The following is a 17,751-nucleotide window of genomic DNA, read 5'->3' as shown; positions in this document are numbered from 1 at the left end:
ACGGACACTTGCACACAAAATTAAGCCCGTCTCTGCGAGTGTCCTTGTAAACAGTTGGTCATGTGTTGTAAACAACTGAGAAAGAAAACGGATGCGTATCATTATATTAGATCCGTGCATTCGTCTTAAAGAGACAACAGCCTAATTAGGGCCCAAGCCCTGAAAGGGCGAAGGCCCTATTTTTTTCGTAAGGATTATTATTATTTTTTTCTTCATTATTTTTTTTTTTGCCACTTTTGGGGCCCTTAACATGCTCAAAAACTCTTGAAACTTTGCACACAGGTCAGAACCCGTGGCCATCAGGGCCAGACTGAAGCTGGTACCCGGGCGTGGCAGGGGGGCTCGACAGCGCCCCCTGGAATGGGGTCCGAAATCTTGGTCCATATATCAAACACGCTTGCATGTAATAATATGAAACTCAGTACACATATAGATCTCATCGTGCCAAACAACTTTTGTGCTCTAAGTTTTACAAAAGCCCAACAGGAAGTCGGTTATTATACGTTGTTTGGAAAACGCATACAATGGAATGTGAAATACTCCTCCTAGGGAATTCATCCGATCGCCACCAAACTCGGTGTGAATGAAGTCAAGACATTGAGGATGAATTCTTGTGAACAGATTTTGATATCTCGAACGGTTTGGCCGTGACGAGGAAACGAATTTATGGCGAATAATGGGACACAGGAAGTGTGTTATAACTTCTGCATACATTAACTTATCTTGATGAAACTTCAGCAGTGTGTTCGTTGTAAGAGGCCGGTCATATGGATGTGACTATTGTAAGTCAAAGTTATAGCGCCACCAACTGGCTGCAGGAAGTTTGTCACTTTCAAAATGCTTTGAAGTCACTTTCTTATTTTTACCCAATTTGCTTCAAATTTTATGTGTATAATGTAAACACAAGGCAGATGTAGACCTGTGGAAGGATTATTGATATCTTTAATACTGTTGCCATGGCAATGCATCAAACATTAATATTCTTTTTTGATGCGTTTGAGACTCTTAGCATGCTTGAAATTGGATGAAACTCAACAGACACATAACACTTATTAGCCAGTAGACATGTGAAAAGTTTCAGAAACGGGCATGGTGGGGGGGCTCAACAGCGCCCCCTTGAACGGGGTCTGAAAACTTGGTCCATATATCAAACACGCTTGCATGAATTAATATGAAACTCGGTACACATATAGATCTCATCGGGCCGAACAACTTTCCCTCTGTCAAGTTTCACGCCAGCCCAACAGGAAGTTGGCTATTATGGGTTGTTTGGAAAACACTTGCTGTGGAATGTGAACTACTCCTCCTAGAGAATTAATTAAATCCCCATCAAACTCGGTGTGCATAAAGTCAAGACATTGAGGATGCTAAATTGCGGACGGATTTTTGATATTTCGAACGGTTTGGACGTGGCGAGGAAACGAATTTATGGCGAGAAAAGAGAGACACAAAGTGTTAAAACTTCTGCATACATTAACTGATCTTGATGAAACTTCAGCAGTGTGTTCGTGGTAAGAGGCCGATCAGATGAATGTAACTATTGTGAGTCAAAGTTATAGCGCCACCAACTGGCAGCAGGAAGTGGGTCACTTTCAAAATGCTTTTGACAAAAGTGGGGGGGGGGTAGTTTTACCAACAGTTACAAAAATCAGTACGTATATTGGTCTCATCGAACCGGGCAACTTTCTAATTTACAGTCATTAGCTCAGACCAACAGGAAGTCTGATATTTTGGTTTGAATGTGGATTTCTTTGCAAATTCAGCCTCTGAATTTTTACCCACTCCTCTTAAGTGGTTTATTTTATTCCCACCAAACGTTTTCAACATGATGAAAATACATTAAAGATGCTAAATTGTGAACAGATAATACATATCTCAAACGGTTTTGCTATGGCGAGGGATTTAAATAATGTCAAAAAAGGAAAAACTAAAAGCCTCATATCTTCTATATATATATATATATATATATATATATTAGAGGTGGGCATAGATTATTTTTTTTAATCTAGATTAATCTAGATTAATTTTGAAATTAATCTAGATTAAAATGGCTCATTTGAATTCTGCCGAAGACATTCAGAATATGTGTGCTACCCAAATAATGACTATAAAAGTAAGTCTTTGAGAACGGGTTTCTCAAGCCAGGTGGCGCATTAGACCAGGGGCTCATCTCCTGTTTCCAAAATGCATCACAAACTGCTTGAGAAAGCTGTTCTACTCATAGACTGTAAAAGGTTACTACTGTACTGTTACCGTCCGTAGGCAACATTAGGTAGGCCCATGTTATTATCAACTACTATAGGCTATCAATTAGGGATGGGCGATATGGCCTAAAATCTATATTGTGATATAGAGACAGAGCGCAACGCGTCATAATCTGAAGACCACGCCTACCCGGGGGAAAACAGTCCAACGCTCTCCATTGACTTTGCATTGCGAGAGGCTGCCTCCTTGTCATTTCTTGCTTCTAACAAAAGACAGAATAATGCCTAAAAGCTGCTATGCGACAAGGTGTACAGCAAACAAGCTAAGAAACCCAGAAATAAGTTTTCATAAGCTGTCGACCCCAAAAAACGAGCGTTTGAGGACATAAAAGTGGATACAGGCTGGAACGAATGGGTAAATTGTGGGATCCTGACACTCAGCACCACTCGCGTAGCTACGGGTGGGCCTGGGCCCACCCACCTGTCAGTCAGGCCCATCTAGTCACTCAGTGGCCTCACAAGGTAGCCTAGGAAATTATGTTGCGATTATAACAATTTTGACCTATAAAAATAAATCTTAATGTTTCTTGATTCTTGTTTGGTTGTCATGGTGATGACGAAATGCCCGCGTAGCGCATTTCGGAGTCAGACTCAGATGATTGCGAACAGCCCATTCCCCCTTCACAACGACGAGCACATTTCACAGAGGGACACTGAAGTTTAGCTAAGTAACGTTATGTTAAACTAAAATGAAAACAGAGCAACAAGTTTGTGTCAAAAAGACCACGGCCACCACAGGAGGAAGATAATGCAGATGTTCAGGAGAATTGACTGAATTGTTGGACAATAACGAAATCATTGCAGTGTTCAACTCTTAAGGGGGTCGCACACTGGACGCGCAGCGCCGCGTCTAGGACAACTCTCACCTGAAAATCCGATAATGTCAGCAATTTTCATTCAAGCAGCTGATTTCTGTGCATGAATATAAAACTAAACGTATATTGCAGCCCAGGGTGAAGTCAGATTCATTAACTACGATTTGAGACAAATAAATGTAAATTTAATATAAAACTATGTAAATAGCGCTCTGTGGCGCGGCAGGATTTTGAACAAGGTCCTGAGCCGTTGTTGGGCGCAGCGGACAGACGCCGCCGGTGTGTGTAGTGTTCACTAAACAGTGAATTTAAAACTGTGTGCGACCCCCAGCCCCGTCGTCTCCTGTTATAAGCTAGTCATCAAAAGTAAGCAAATCTACGTTTATGTAGTTGCCTAGTCAATGTTGTTTATATAACGTGGTTTATGTGGCCGCTGAGCCAGACTATGACCAAGCATTGTTTTTGGTTTTTACACACTGTCCACTACTGTCCTGCTGATTTGATGATGTTGTTTCGCATCTGTCAGATGCGCGTGTGTGTGTGGTGTGGCCTGGCCGCGCGCAGTGGAAATGCTGTTCTTATCGTTATGTTCTTTATTAACACTGCTTATGATGACATACATGCTTGTGCTCTGATTAAACTGTGGTGTATTCAAGCAGGTGTAGTTGTGTTGGCCTATTTTGATAACAGATGCATTTTAGGCTGTGCCCACCTGATTTTCTCTGGGCCCACCCACATTGTGATTCCTGGCTACGCTACTGCTCAGCACTAAAAATACACTACGTGTGCAGTAAGTTAAACATTTGGTCACTGGGGAGTCAAATATCCAAATGTCAGTTTTATATATTATATTTTTGTAAGATAAACTATCCTGTGTTGCCGATTACGGTCTCCTCCAGCGGGCGTACGTTAGTTCTCAGAGTAATGAGACACGTGACGCTCTGTCTCAACTGCCTGTATCCACTTTTATGTCATAAACACTCGCTTTTTGGGGTCCGAGAGCTAATAAAAACGTATTTCTGGGTTGTTTAGCTTGTTTGCTGTACACCTTGTCACACAGCAGCTTTTAGGCATTTTTCTGTCTTTTGTTAGAAGCAAGAAATGACAAGGAGGCAGCCTCTCGCAATGCAAAGTCAATGGAGACGGTTTGATTGTTTTCCCCCTGGGTGTGGGCGTGGCTTAAATACGCTCTGTCTCTATACATTGCAGCCTCTTGCGATAACGATATTATAATAAAACCATTTCAAAACAGGTTACAGACCCTGCTAAACAACTGCTAAATATATATATTTTTTTAAAGGGTGCATGTAGTTTTGAGAACATATATTGTGCAAAACTGTAAGTATATAACATAATTTTGCAGATAAATAAAATTTAAGTACACTAGCTGCAGAGACTTAAGTAGGTCTAATGTTTATTATGGCTTGGAGCTTATGAAACCCCAAATTTAAAATTAGAATATTCTAACTGATGTCTTTTCAGTTAAAAATAAACACAACAACGATTCTTTAAATCGGGCGCAGACAGAGATTGTTCTACACCACTCAGATATATTGGGAATAATACGCGCGCGCTGGTATTCAATGATATGTTTCGTTTTGAATTTGAGGTGGTAGAACGGATTAGTCGTGTGTTAACTTACCGAACTGTTACACCACACAGTCTACGTCGGACGGCTTAAATACGAACCAAGTCCAAATAATGGATGTTGCACCGATCTTTTACACCAGCTTTAACTTTCAGCCGTGTTTACTTAAGATGACGACGAATATGATGCGTTGCAGCCGGGTGTTCCTCGCGGCCGCGGGTAGATTGCGTCATCATAGCTTGTGTAGTAGAGCCAGCTCCCAACCCAACTTGGAGAATAGATTAACGGCGATATTTTTTTTATCGCGCGATAGATAACGGCCCACCACTAATATATATATATATATAGCTGCGAGCAGCGATGGAGGGCCCAAGCCGGCGGCACCGCCACCCCGGTGCCTTTAGGTAACTAAAGGCACCGGGGTGGCGGCGCCACCGGCTTGGGCCCGTAATCGCTGCTCCCAGCTATATATATTTTATTATTTAATTTATACAGTAAAGTTATTTTTTTTTTTTCTGTTTTTCCAATATCGTGCAGCCCTACTAGACGGACAGCAAAATACTAGGCTCTTTGTCCATTGGATATATGAATTGTCACCTGTAATGAAACCAATTATTTTCACCGTATGGAAGTGGGTGCCACCTTCAGAATATATGAAATATTGGGAATGAAAAGTTGTCTCTCTTGGAGTAATGTTCTAAAAATAAACTTATGTCGATCAGAATCTGTTGCCGGTTTATTATTAGTTTAAAACAGTGCGAGCGCAGTCAGCGCATCCAGACTGCAGACACTTTGAATTTGCACGTACAAAGAATGGCATTGCATCGGGAGCTGACTAGCAAAATACTGAAGTAAAAGCAAAGAAGTTTGTATTCAAAGTCAAAGATATAGAGACCAAATGTCTATAACCGACCCTGGAAATGATCCAATGTAATTGACAGATTATACATAAAATTGTGTACACTTTAAAATGCAATCAAATAATGACTTATCTTCCTGATGCATCTGGGAAAACAAGTCATGAAGTGATGCTTAAGAATGAGATTTCTTCTGTAAAGTTCTTTAAACAGTGTGTGGTGTACACAAATCAAATGCTTTGGATCAGGGTTGGGTAACTTCGTTCCTGCAGAGTTTAGCTCCAACCCTGATCAAACCACAAGCTTTCTAGTAACATTTGATTAGCTGGTTCAGGTGTGCATGATTGGGGTTGGAGCTAAACTATTAAGGACAGTTGCCCATCCTTGCTTTAGATCAGGGGTGTCCAAACTCAGTCCTGGAGGGCCACTATCCTGCAGAGTTTAGCTCTAGCCTGCCTCAACACACCTACCAGGAAGTTTCTAGAATGCCTAGTAAGACCTTGATTATCTGGTTCAGGTGTGTTTAATTGGGGTTGGAGCTAAACTCTGCAGGACAGTGGCCCTCCAGGAGCAGGATTGGACATCCCTGCTTTAGATAAACCATCATGTCATCTGAAATGACTGGAGAAAACACAATATTTAATATCTGCTGTAAAAGCAGCAATACGCTCCAGTGTTCATTTCCTACTTCAACCAGATCTTCAAAAATTTGAGGTTTCTAATGAGACAAAATGTCTAAATGGCATTGAGACTCAACCCATTCCCAGCTTGTTTAAAGATAACTATTGCTGGTCAGTTTTTACGTTCAACATAACCGTAGTTGAATGAGTAAATTCTATTTGCAGTCTACAAGGACATAATTCTTATGTCTGACAGATCCTCAAAATGCAATATATTTTCTGACTGTCCTTCTCCCTTTAATATGTCAAGCATTATATCTACTGCATAATGGACTACTTGCAGTGAGCCTCGTGACGTACTTCCGTTTTGAAATAATACGATATTTCCATTATGGATAATTTCAATGTGCTTTAATCATCAAAGCTAGACATTTTAAGAGACAGGAGAAGAGATGTTCTGATGATTAATGTTTACAGGCCTTCTTTTTTCTGAACACGGCCTTGAGGTGGTGGTATTGATTAGAGATTTGAGACCGATCTAGGGGTTCTTGGGACTCGAGAACGGGATCAGGGGAGTTCTGGGTCAAGCACGTAGTCTGACAGGTGGAAGCCAAACTGAAGACTATGCCAATGGACCAGTCAAAAGTGTGTATTATACTGGAGGAGCCAGGGGTGATCGAGGACAACAGGCAACTCTGTAGACTGTATTAGATGAAAGCACATTCTGTCCTGGTGCTGGTAAGTGCAGAGTCAAAGAAGAGAGGTGAGGTGGGATATTTTTCCAGGAGCCAACAGTCTTCCATCCAAGCCTGTCACAGTAAGGAAGGCAGGAAGGGAATTAGTAGGGATCTGTAGACTTTTGGCCAAGGAAATATCCATGAAGTTCCCGGCCATGCCGGAATCAGTCAAGGCCTGGAGTTGGTGTTTTTGGTCTCCCCAAGTGAGTGTGATGGTAATAAACAACCCAGAGTTGGAAGGTGAAGCAGTGCGTTACTTCCGTTACAGTCCTTCCATCCCAGACAGCATTTACATCTGTGCCAGATCCGTTTTCAAATCAGCAAATTCATGCAACAGTCACACTCACTATGTAGATCTGCACCTACTGTGGGTGCGGGGCAGCTGCGCAGACCAGACGCGCCACAACTGAATTGAGTCGGCCCGGCGGGTGTGGGTTGGATCCGTGCGAGCTGTGCAGACCGGACGCGCCACAACTAATGCGTTCAGACTGCACCATTTTCAAAGTAGTCGGGTCACTGTTCTTTTCACACTGCATGACTATCCAGGGTAACATTCAGTTGCTGGTGTGTTCACACTGCACGATGCATCGGCGACAGGAGGTTTCACACTGCATGACTTTCAGGAGGAAGAATCGCCGACAACTCCTGTCTGGCCCGCAAACTACGTTTCGCAACCAAACACACGCGAGAAGTGATAAGGAAATAACGCAAAATCCCGCGTGCGTAAGACCGCAGTTCTCGCGCGAGTTTGAAAATGTTATTAAAAATGATAGCCTGCAAGAAGCTTGCGATCCAAATTGTCTGCGCACTGATTTGCAGCGAAAAGGAGAAAAAGAAAAACATTATGCGTGAGGAAATGGATGGGAAGACAAGGGGAGCAAGGACTGTGTGTTCTGCAAAGAGAGTTTGGGGTAAATAAATAATTTTGCAATGTGCTGCTGTTGCTGCTGGTCAAGCAAATGTTTGTGCTTTGTTTCTGTTTGATATAATTGTAAATATATCTATTAAAATACTGATATTTGGGGCCTATAACTCATCCCCGAACTCCCCGCTGCTCTGTATCTTGCTCTCTCATTGGCTGTTGGTCATCGCCGATGTAGTTTGCAGTCAGAACACTTTCACACAGCAGGATTTGTAATCGCCGACAGGTCCAGATATTTAGCATGCCAAATATCTCACGAGCGTCGGCGACTCGTCGGTGATTCTCTCAGATCGCGTCTTTGCTCAGTCACACTGCGTTATTGTCACTCGCGTGAACGAGCACCGATTTGCCTGTGATTTCGGGCATTTGTCGGCGATTTCTCAAAACCTGTCGGCGAGCCAAAATCGGGGCTAAAATCATGCAGTCTGAACTCGGCATAATGGAACGCTTTTCCTGCATAAACCCACAACTCTTATCTGACATCTTATCTGCAGGCTGCACCGTCTTTGTAATTATTGGTAAGTGCATTAAGTAAACTGGTGTTAATGTCATCTTAGTCTGTCAAATATTTATATTAAACATAAAAGTTTACAAACGTTTACACTGACATTCTGAGAATCTGATACATGTCAGACAAGCTGGTTAGTAAAGCCTAGGCTACGGTTAGCTGGTAGTATAGGTTATTTTAAACATCCACAACTAATGTGAACATAGGCTTTAAGGCTGAATCGGGCGATCTTTGCTTATTATTCACCAAAATTCCTGAATATCGTGTCCATTGTGTGTTAGCTGCAAAATCGTAGCCATGTCAGCGCTACCCACTACCTACCAGCGGTGGCCGCTGCTAGCTACTGCTAGCGCCTTGCAACAATAACAAATTAATTACTTCCCACATCCAAATACATTAAAGGTGAACTAAGTAACTTTTTTACCTTAACCGAACAGCTTAGGAGTCATTGCAGTCATTGGAATGGTTATATGATTGTTTTCGGGTTGAATGGTGGTCGTCTCGCACCCCCCGAGCGCCTATAAGCCGAAAAACCACCCTTGCAACTTTGGGGCGGCGGGCCGCCGGCCTCAGCAACAGGAAGTATCGCGTGATATCAGGTCTCTAGATGTAACGAATTGCTTTATACATCTAAACATGTATATGCTAGCCTTCTGTGTATCATACATACCTCAGTGGACATGGCTCAGTGCGTTCGCCGGCTTCTTTGAAAACAAATGTACATGACCAGCGGGAGGAGATGGGAGGGGGGCGAGTCGCCCGACGAGTTTTGACGGCAGTGTTGTCAAATATCTATTCCGAAGCTGTAGGGGGAGCTCTATAGAGAAACCCGCGAGCAAAAAGCGAAATCGGAAAAGCTGCATAGTTCTGCTTTAACTAGTTTGACGTCAGTACCATATCAAGGCCGCCATTAGATGGAGAACACGTAGATAGGGATATGCACAGCAAAAGTTTTGCTTCCCAGTGTTGTAGTGGGGAAAATGTAGTGGAAGGACAGCCTGGATGTAGGGAAAGAGTAGCAGAGACAGTCTTGGAGAATATGCAGGGTGACATGGAGGAGAGAGAGGAGATTGGAAATGAACAGATGATAGAGGAGGACATTGGAGAGGAGGACACATCACACGAGCAGTCCTTTAGGATGGATCTGCCTGGATCTGAGGAGGAGTCTTACTCAGACCAAGATTCTGATGAAATAGATCAAACCTAAGGTAAGACATGTTAAACTGGTCGTGCCAGATTAAAATGTATGTTATGAAATGAGTTTGGAGTAAAAACATGAACTAAGCCTAATGTCATATATGTAGCCTACATGTAGGCCTATATATAGACAGAAACATGAAATGTGAACTGGTAGGCAACTTTTCAGTGCTTGTATACATGTTCGACACGAGGATGTTTTTATATTCTATAACAAAACACAGCATGGTATAAGTAGGCTAATATATATATATATATATATATATATATATATATATATATATATATATATATATATATAATATATGTGTGTGTGTGTGTGTGTGTGTATTCTGTACATTTTAAAAAGCTATTTTAACCTGAAAAATCTAAAATGTATTCCCCAAATTGTGCAGCATAATTTCTCTTGATATCAGCATGTTCACAGCTGTTTTGTTGTTGTTGTTTTTAGAGGAACAAGATGCCACTGAATAAGTCCTGCTGACTTCAACATTCACATAAGTCTCCATACATGAACATGCTAAAGTGAAAAATCAAACACCATGGAAATGAAAGGTATGTACTATGTTTCAGGAATGGCACAAAGGTGTGTGACAGTTCAAGTCTCTGTCTTTAGTTCAGTGTGTTAAATAATGTGTTTTTTTTTGTCATTTGTGTATCTTTGGATTATGTTGTGTTGTAAATAAATTAAAAACAATCAAAAAGCCATTCTTTTTTAAATCTCCTCATTCTTTGTGCAAGGTTGCTCAGAATGATAGGGCCTGATAGCTCCTAATAGGGCCATTAGGGAGTGTCTTTGTCTTTCTCAGGTGAGAAAAGCTTACATATTAATGAGCTCCCGCATAAGGCTTTTTCACACAAAACACGTCATAAAATTTTTAAATCAATATATTGTCTTCTCTGAATGAGCAGTCAGGGTGATTTTCACATAGTTTTGAAGCAAATATTCTAGGCTACGTCATACAATTTTCAAAAGTCTTATGAAGAAATAATCAGTATGGGTTTCATGAGCTTATTTCAGTGATAATTGTTTTTTGTTTTTTCACAAACCACGCATAAATGTCAAAACTACAAACTTTTATATACTTGCTGCTGATATATTATTGTAGCAGAGTTTGTGCTGAATACAGTGTAATCAGAATTTAGCCATGAAAATGTCACAAGTAACAGAAATAAGCACAAATGTCAGAGCATGTCAGAACACCTCCAGGGCCCAGAAAACAGCTCAGACCCCAGAGGGTTAAAGGGCAGTACAGCCAAATGGTTTCTAACTAGTGGACTGACAATATTGTTGAGTGTCAAGATGGCATCCATTTAGTTTATAGAAGGTTGGGTATGGTGGTATTACAGCTGATAGTCTGTTCTTAGTTGTGGTTAGATTTTAGTCACTTAACCCCCTGGGGTCTGCAATCACGCCGGCGTGATCTGCTAGCTTTTTTTCTTATCAGTGCAAAAGAGACTCAAAATTCGATTTTGATCTTACATACAAGTGTTATACATCATTCGATCCTGTTAAGTGTCTATTATTTTTGTGTATACTCACAATAAAAACAAAGTGTTGTGCTTTTTGCCAAATAAAGAAAAATAAACATGATGCAAGTTCTGCCTTCTCTGTCAGTGTAGTCCATTCTGAAACGCATCCGAAAATGAACTGTAACTCAGCGAATACTCAGTCAAACAGACATACAGACACACAGGCATGAAGCTTGAATTTTCTTCTTTTAAATGAATTAATTTATATAAAAAATATATATATTCTCAGTTTATGTAATATGTATGAAAAGAGAGATGTCAGTCGTTCTCAGCTCATTAAGTGTTAATGTGACCAAGCCCACAGAGAGCGCGCGCTATTCAAACACAAATGATCTGAAGCGATCCATGCAAACGTGTCAACGCCCTCATCAGCTGGATAAAACATATCTGTTTTATCAGACTCATGCACTTTGTCTCGTCTTGCTTCGCTGTGAGGAATAATCCTTAAGAATAATTTAGTTTCACATCGAGGAGCAGCGGATCCCGCTATTCAGAGGACTGTAGTAAGTGTTTTATTCTTAAGTGCTTTGTTCTAATCTCGATATGCAATAGTGTCGGTAAACTGCAAAAGGACTGTATAAATATGAATCGCGTGTCTGTGTGTGAATGAATGAACGGCACTAATGTTTACTACAGCTGTACACGACAGCGCACACTTGCACTTACATTAGTAAACATGTTATTTTTACATGAACACATCTACTAGTTTAGCTTTTACCAAACTATATTGCTATAGACCCTTTGCAAACACGTGACCACGACCACGTGACGACGCCATGCTGGACGGCAAAATCACTGGACGCGCAGGCTGAGCAGTAGTAGACGAGCGGGAAATTTGAATAGTTTTAAACAGATTAAAATAGATAACGTTAACGTTACCACTAAACTTCATGGCTTCTTCTATTGAAGAAGTTGCAGTGCCATTATCGGTCGAGGTAGGGCATCTGGTAGGTGCTCACAAAGAGCGATATTTGGAGAAGTTGGAGATAGCAGGTTTGGATACAGACCCTTACCTTCTTCCTCCCTCAGTTTTCACGGACCTCATTAAATCGCCGAGTCTGCCTGACTTCGGCCCACACGATTTGTACCACTATGTGGTAAACGGGGTATCCCCATACACTGGTGCTGATCTCAAAGCTTTTAAAAGTCTGGATGCTTACCAGTTCTTTGTAGCTGGCTGGGTTACAGGAACGCGATGCTACGCTAACGGCGGGGGGAGGTACCTCATAATGGCAAAGATAAGACATCGATCTATGGTTTATTTTGTATTATTACATGGCTTAGTTGAATTCTAATGTAGAATGCGGTCTGTTATTTCTTGATAAATATTTATATAACACGTAGCCTATGATTTTAGAGGACATGGTCGGCCGTGGCTTTTTAATGGATGCCTGGACGCATCCCAGCTCTGGGAAGTGCATTCATTAATTATCGATCACACGTTAATCCATGCAGACAGTAAATCACGGTGTGTCTGTGATCCGTATTAACCACATATAATTGTAACATCTAGACATCTTCTTATCTGTGATTTATATTCGCAGTAGCCTATGTTAAGATTCTACCAGTTAATCACAGCAAAGTATTCACAATGTGCATTTATTGTGTCACTGCAGCATTAAACAATAACATCACAATAACATTCATGTAAAAATAATGTATCTATGCCACTTTCTGTATTTGTAGGTGCATCATAGCCAGTAAACCACGGAGTGTCTGTGATCAGTAGCCACATATAATTGTTACATCTAGCCATCATCTTATCTGTGATTATATTCGCTGTAGCCTATGTTAAGATTTGACTATCATAGTGATTAAGATGTATTCACAAGGGGCATTTATGGTGTCACTGCAGCAGTAAATAATAACATCACAATAACATTCATGTAAGAATAATGTATTTATGCCACTTTCTGTAATTGTAGGTGCATCACAGTCAGTCACTGTCTGAAACCCAACTACAACCATGGGTATCTTTGAAGAAGGATGGGACAGTCTTGTGCGGCCACTGTACATGTAAAGCGGGCCTGGGAGAGGTGTGCTCCCACGTGACAGCTCTGCTGTACGCAATAGACTCTGCTGTTAAACATCTGGAAGACAAAAGCTGCACTGATGGGCCCAGACAGTGGGGACTTCCTCCTTTGAAAGCGGGCAAGGCTTTGTACGAAGAGGGATCAGGAATTGATTTCTCAAATCCTGCCAAAAAGCGTTGTGGTGTAAACAACCAAAGCCATTCAGGTTGTCCATCTGTGAAAAAAGTGGGTGTGTCTGCAGCAGCTATAGAACAATTCTACAAGGCTCTGGATAATGCAACTCCAAACCCTTCAGAGAAGAGTGGTATCCTACGCATATTGCCACACTACTGTAAACCGTTTAAACCAAAGGTGGTGTCTCTGGGTCTACCACAGCCCCTGACTGAGTTATACAGTGCTCAGAACCGGAAGCTGTCTGCCTCGGACCTTGAGAAAAAATGTGATGCGGTATTCAATGATATGGAAGTCATACCAGAGCAGGTATAGTCATCCCTCTTAATCTCATATGACTAAAATGTGCTTGAAGGTGTCATGTCATTAATTTCATCTTCTATAATTTACAATGTTGTAGGCAGTAAAAGTTGAGGAAGAGACACGACAACAGGGAAAGTCGAGGCTATGGTTTGACATGAGGGCTGGTAGGGTGACAACATCTAGGTTCAAGTCAGCTGCAAGGACAGACCCTACAAATCCTTCCAAATCCCTAATTAGGCAGATCTGTTACCCTGACCTATGCAGATTTTCAACAGTTGCAACCAGGCATGTGTGACATAATGACACAAACATACAGTTACTGTTTTTAATTTCACCATAGTCTAAGTGAGTAAAGAAATTAGATGTTCTTTGAACTTATGTTTCAACTATGGAAATGTATGCAGTACATGTTGTGTTCTAATGTAGAGGGCCCCTGCTTAAAAAAAAACATCAAAGAAACAAACACAAGACAAAGAAATGCATTTATCATGGGAATATTTATTATAGTCAGTATTACAAATTATCAACATTAAATTACAAACATGATGACAGATTACATCCCTCAATCTCTTTGAGTGCCCTTATCTATTTTTAATCCCAGGTGTATGGTGTAGGTCCTTTGCCTATTTATTCCTAATGTTCCTTTTAAATGGTTCCTGTTATATTTCATTTACACCTTTTTAAACTACTCTGTGATATCTGTGATAGAATATGATACAAGAGAATATTATGTGCTATTAAAGGAGAACTCCGGTCAATTTTAACATTGAGCTAATTTGTAAAAAAAATTTGAGTGCTGTCAATACAGAGAACAACGACAAAAATCGGTGTTGCCTACACCGTGTTATCCTCTTTTTAAAATCTGCACCCTGTTGACTTCAATGGGGCAAGTTTTAAACCTGCTTTTAGCATCTTAACATCCTTGATGTGTCATTACAAGTGCACAGGTCATGTGAGTGATTCCTTCGGAGTGAACGCGAGTGAATCTGACTGCAGTAGATGTGAAAGATATGAATAAAAATGATGTTTATTCAGCCAGCGCTCATACCTGTATTTACATCCTGTTTTCGGTCAAAGTCCATAGTAATCGATTGTCGAGTTCACGCGCATTGGTTTAGTTACCTATGATCATGCGTGACTCGACAATCGATTACTATGGACTTTGACCGAAAACAGGATGTAAATACAGGTATGTGCGCTGGCTGAATAAACATCATTTTTATTCATATCTTTCACATCTACTGCAGTCAGATTCACTGTGTTCACTCTGAAGGAATCACTCACATGACCTGTGCACTTGTAATGACACATCAAGGATGTTAAGAGGCTAAAAGCAGGTTTAAAACTTGCCCCATTGAAGTCAACAGGGTGCAAATTTTAAAAAGAGGATAACACAGTGTAGGCAACACCGATTTTTGTCGTTGTTCTCTGTATTGACAGCACTCCAAATGTACAAAAAAATGAGCTCAATGTTAAAATTGACCGGAGTTCTCCTTTAAGATTAGGCCAATTTTGGGTACTGACATCTATAGTACTTATAGTTCTTAGGGAAATGAGAGAACAAATCCAATGAAAAGGGCACTCAAAAAGCTACGATGACTTAAAGGAATAGTTCACTTTAAAATGAAAATTCTGTCATCATATACTCACTCTCATGTTGTTTCAAACCTGTATGAATTTCTTTCTTCTGCTGAACAGAAAGGAAGATATTTAGAAGAATGTCAGTAACCAGACAGTTCCTGGTCTCATTGACTTCCATAGTATATTTTTTCCTACTATGGAAGTCAATGGGACCCAGAAACTGTCTGGTTACTGACATTCTTCTAAATATCTTCCTTTCTGTTCAGCAGAAGAAAGAAATTCATACAGGTTTGAAACAATATGAGGGTGAGTATATGAAAATTATCATTTTAAAGTGAACTATTCCTTTAATAACATTATTTTTCTAATTTTCAGATGGGGATGTGAACATGAACAAAAAGCCAGAGAGACATATGAGGCTTACGCTGCACAACAGCATCAGGACCTAAGTGTTCGTGATGCCGGTCTCCACATTGATACCTCCCGTCCCTACCTTGGAGCATCTCCAGATGCCTTGCAGTCCTGCTCCTGCTGTGGCGATGGCATTTTGTAAATCAAGTGCCCACACTGTGCCAAAGACACCGGAGTCCTCAGTGCCACTGAAAAGAAACATTTCTGCATTGAAAACACAGATTGTACACATGCACTTAACAGAGATCATCAATACCACTACCAGGTGCAAGCCCAGTTGTTTGATTGTGACGATGTGGAAGTTTTGTGACTTCATGGTGTGGTCTACATCCAATTTTTTTATACAGAGAATTTTGCCTGATGCTGACTTTTTTACAGAAGCAGTGCAGAATGTTGAGGCCTTCTATAGGTCAGCCATTTTATCTGAGTTATTGGCCAAGACATATACATGCCCAGATAGACTGCTGTCAGACAAAACACAGTCCACAGACTCATGAAGTGAATTACTAGAATTGTTGGGTCTTTGTAAATTATAGTGTGGTCTAGACCTACTCCATTTGTAATGTTTTTCTTTTAATTTCTTATGATTTGATACTATAAATAAAATGTAATTGAATTATTAGTAAGATTTGCCAGTGTGTATTTCTACATACATTTAATATCCTTTTATAAAGGACAACAGCAAAGTCAAAAGTTTGAGGGCTGGTTTATTTTACAAAAACATCTTTCAACACGTTTATAAAAGCCAACCTAAATTACATAATGTACACTCATATACAACTTTTATAACGTTTGTCCTGCATGTTTCAATTTAATACAAAGTGTGAATGTGTTAAGGGAACTGACACATGACAATTTTAAGAGGTTTATAAAACAGCAGAGTGATACAGTAGCCACTGTACACACCATCTTACACATCTGTGTTGTTTTTTCAACTTGAGGGTGAGTATATGATGACAGAATTTTCATTTTAAAGTGAACTATCCCTTTAAATAGCCTCACATGTGTCAATGTTTACATTGCCTCTAATGTAAATTTATGAGCATCAGAGAGAAGCATAGACATTTAAGTGGCACCAAAATCTGCTATTCCTGACATTAAGCTAACGTTAGCTACCTTTGTGAATGGGTAACGTTAGACTGCACAGCCTTATCACGCTAGCTGGTACTTGCTCATTACATAGCTAACTTAGGTTACTCATGTTACAAATGACAATTTGAATGGGTCTCCATCTGGACAAGGATGACGGTATGGTATTACACAAATTAAGTAAACGTTACTGGGATATACATTAACCTTACCTTGTAAAAAATGCTCGCTGCAAATCCTGGAGTACTTGGGAGGGCTGCCAGTCCTTTCGGCTGATAGCAGCAACCCATCGCTGCCTTCTCTCCCCATCAAATGGTATTCGATAAAAAGATATATTGGCTTTACCCTGTCTATTAGCACAGCCCACGGCACAACACGAAATAACCATTTTACTACTAGAACGAACTCAAACACGTACTCATTTGGCTTGCCGTCCGTCTACAGAATAGCTCTTCCGCAGTCCGTCATGGCGTTCAGAATTCGCGCGAGTAGAGCGTGACGTCACGTGCAAAGGGTCTATACTGAAATGAGTAAAAATTGACTGAAATATGTTGAAATAAAATGTCTTTGTATAAGCAACATATTAAACTGCAAATTAACATTTATATGCAAATATATCATAAAAACGATATGTTACAGATGAAATATGAATGTTTAGACAAGATTTCATTGATTAGTTTTGGATAGTTTATACTGTTTTTACTGTAAAAAGACTACAGTAAAATCAAATACCGTAAAACTTCAAATAACAGCCGAGTCCCAAATAGACGCCTGTCTCTTTTACACGCCTGGTGTGGCTACAGGTTTGGATAAATAAAGGCCAGTCTCAAATAGAGGCCTGGTCTGTTTTTTAGTTTGGGGTTGTATTTAATCTTCTAAAACCTGTCAGATCGTATGTTTTAGCCGGTTCTATGGAGCAGATTCGCACGCAAGAGAGCCCTGCGCATCTGGGCGGAGCAGATTCGCACGCAAGAGAGCCCTGCGCATCTGGGCGGGAGCTGTTAGCGCAAGCAAGGCAGGCAGAGTTAGCGGAGGCCGGAAAGGGAAGTGGAGGAGAGCGACGAGGAGGAAGAATTCGCCAATGAACTTGTAGTTGAGGATCGCGGTGATGATGATAGTGAT

At 40.7% G+C, this 17,751-nt stretch overlaps 1 protein-coding gene across 1 annotated transcript in view; it reads left to right on the top strand.

The window, feature by feature from the left end:
- LOC308689607 (protein NLRC3-like) overlaps positions 1–17,751 on the top strand; it is a gene marked incomplete at both ends in the record, with an annotated part of 270,187 nt that overhangs the window by 108,406 nt on the left and 144,030 nt on the right. The window lies entirely within an intron of this gene.

Source organism: Scardinius erythrophthalmus (genome assembly GCF_964197995.2).
Source record: "Scardinius erythrophthalmus genome assembly, chromosome: 4".
In the NCBI taxonomy this organism is placed as follows: Eukaryota; Metazoa; Chordata; class Actinopteri; order Cypriniformes; family Leuciscidae; genus Scardinius; species Scardinius erythrophthalmus.
The sequence above is the reverse complement of the archived record's forward strand: the minus strand, read 5'-3'. Positions and strand labels throughout refer to the sequence as shown.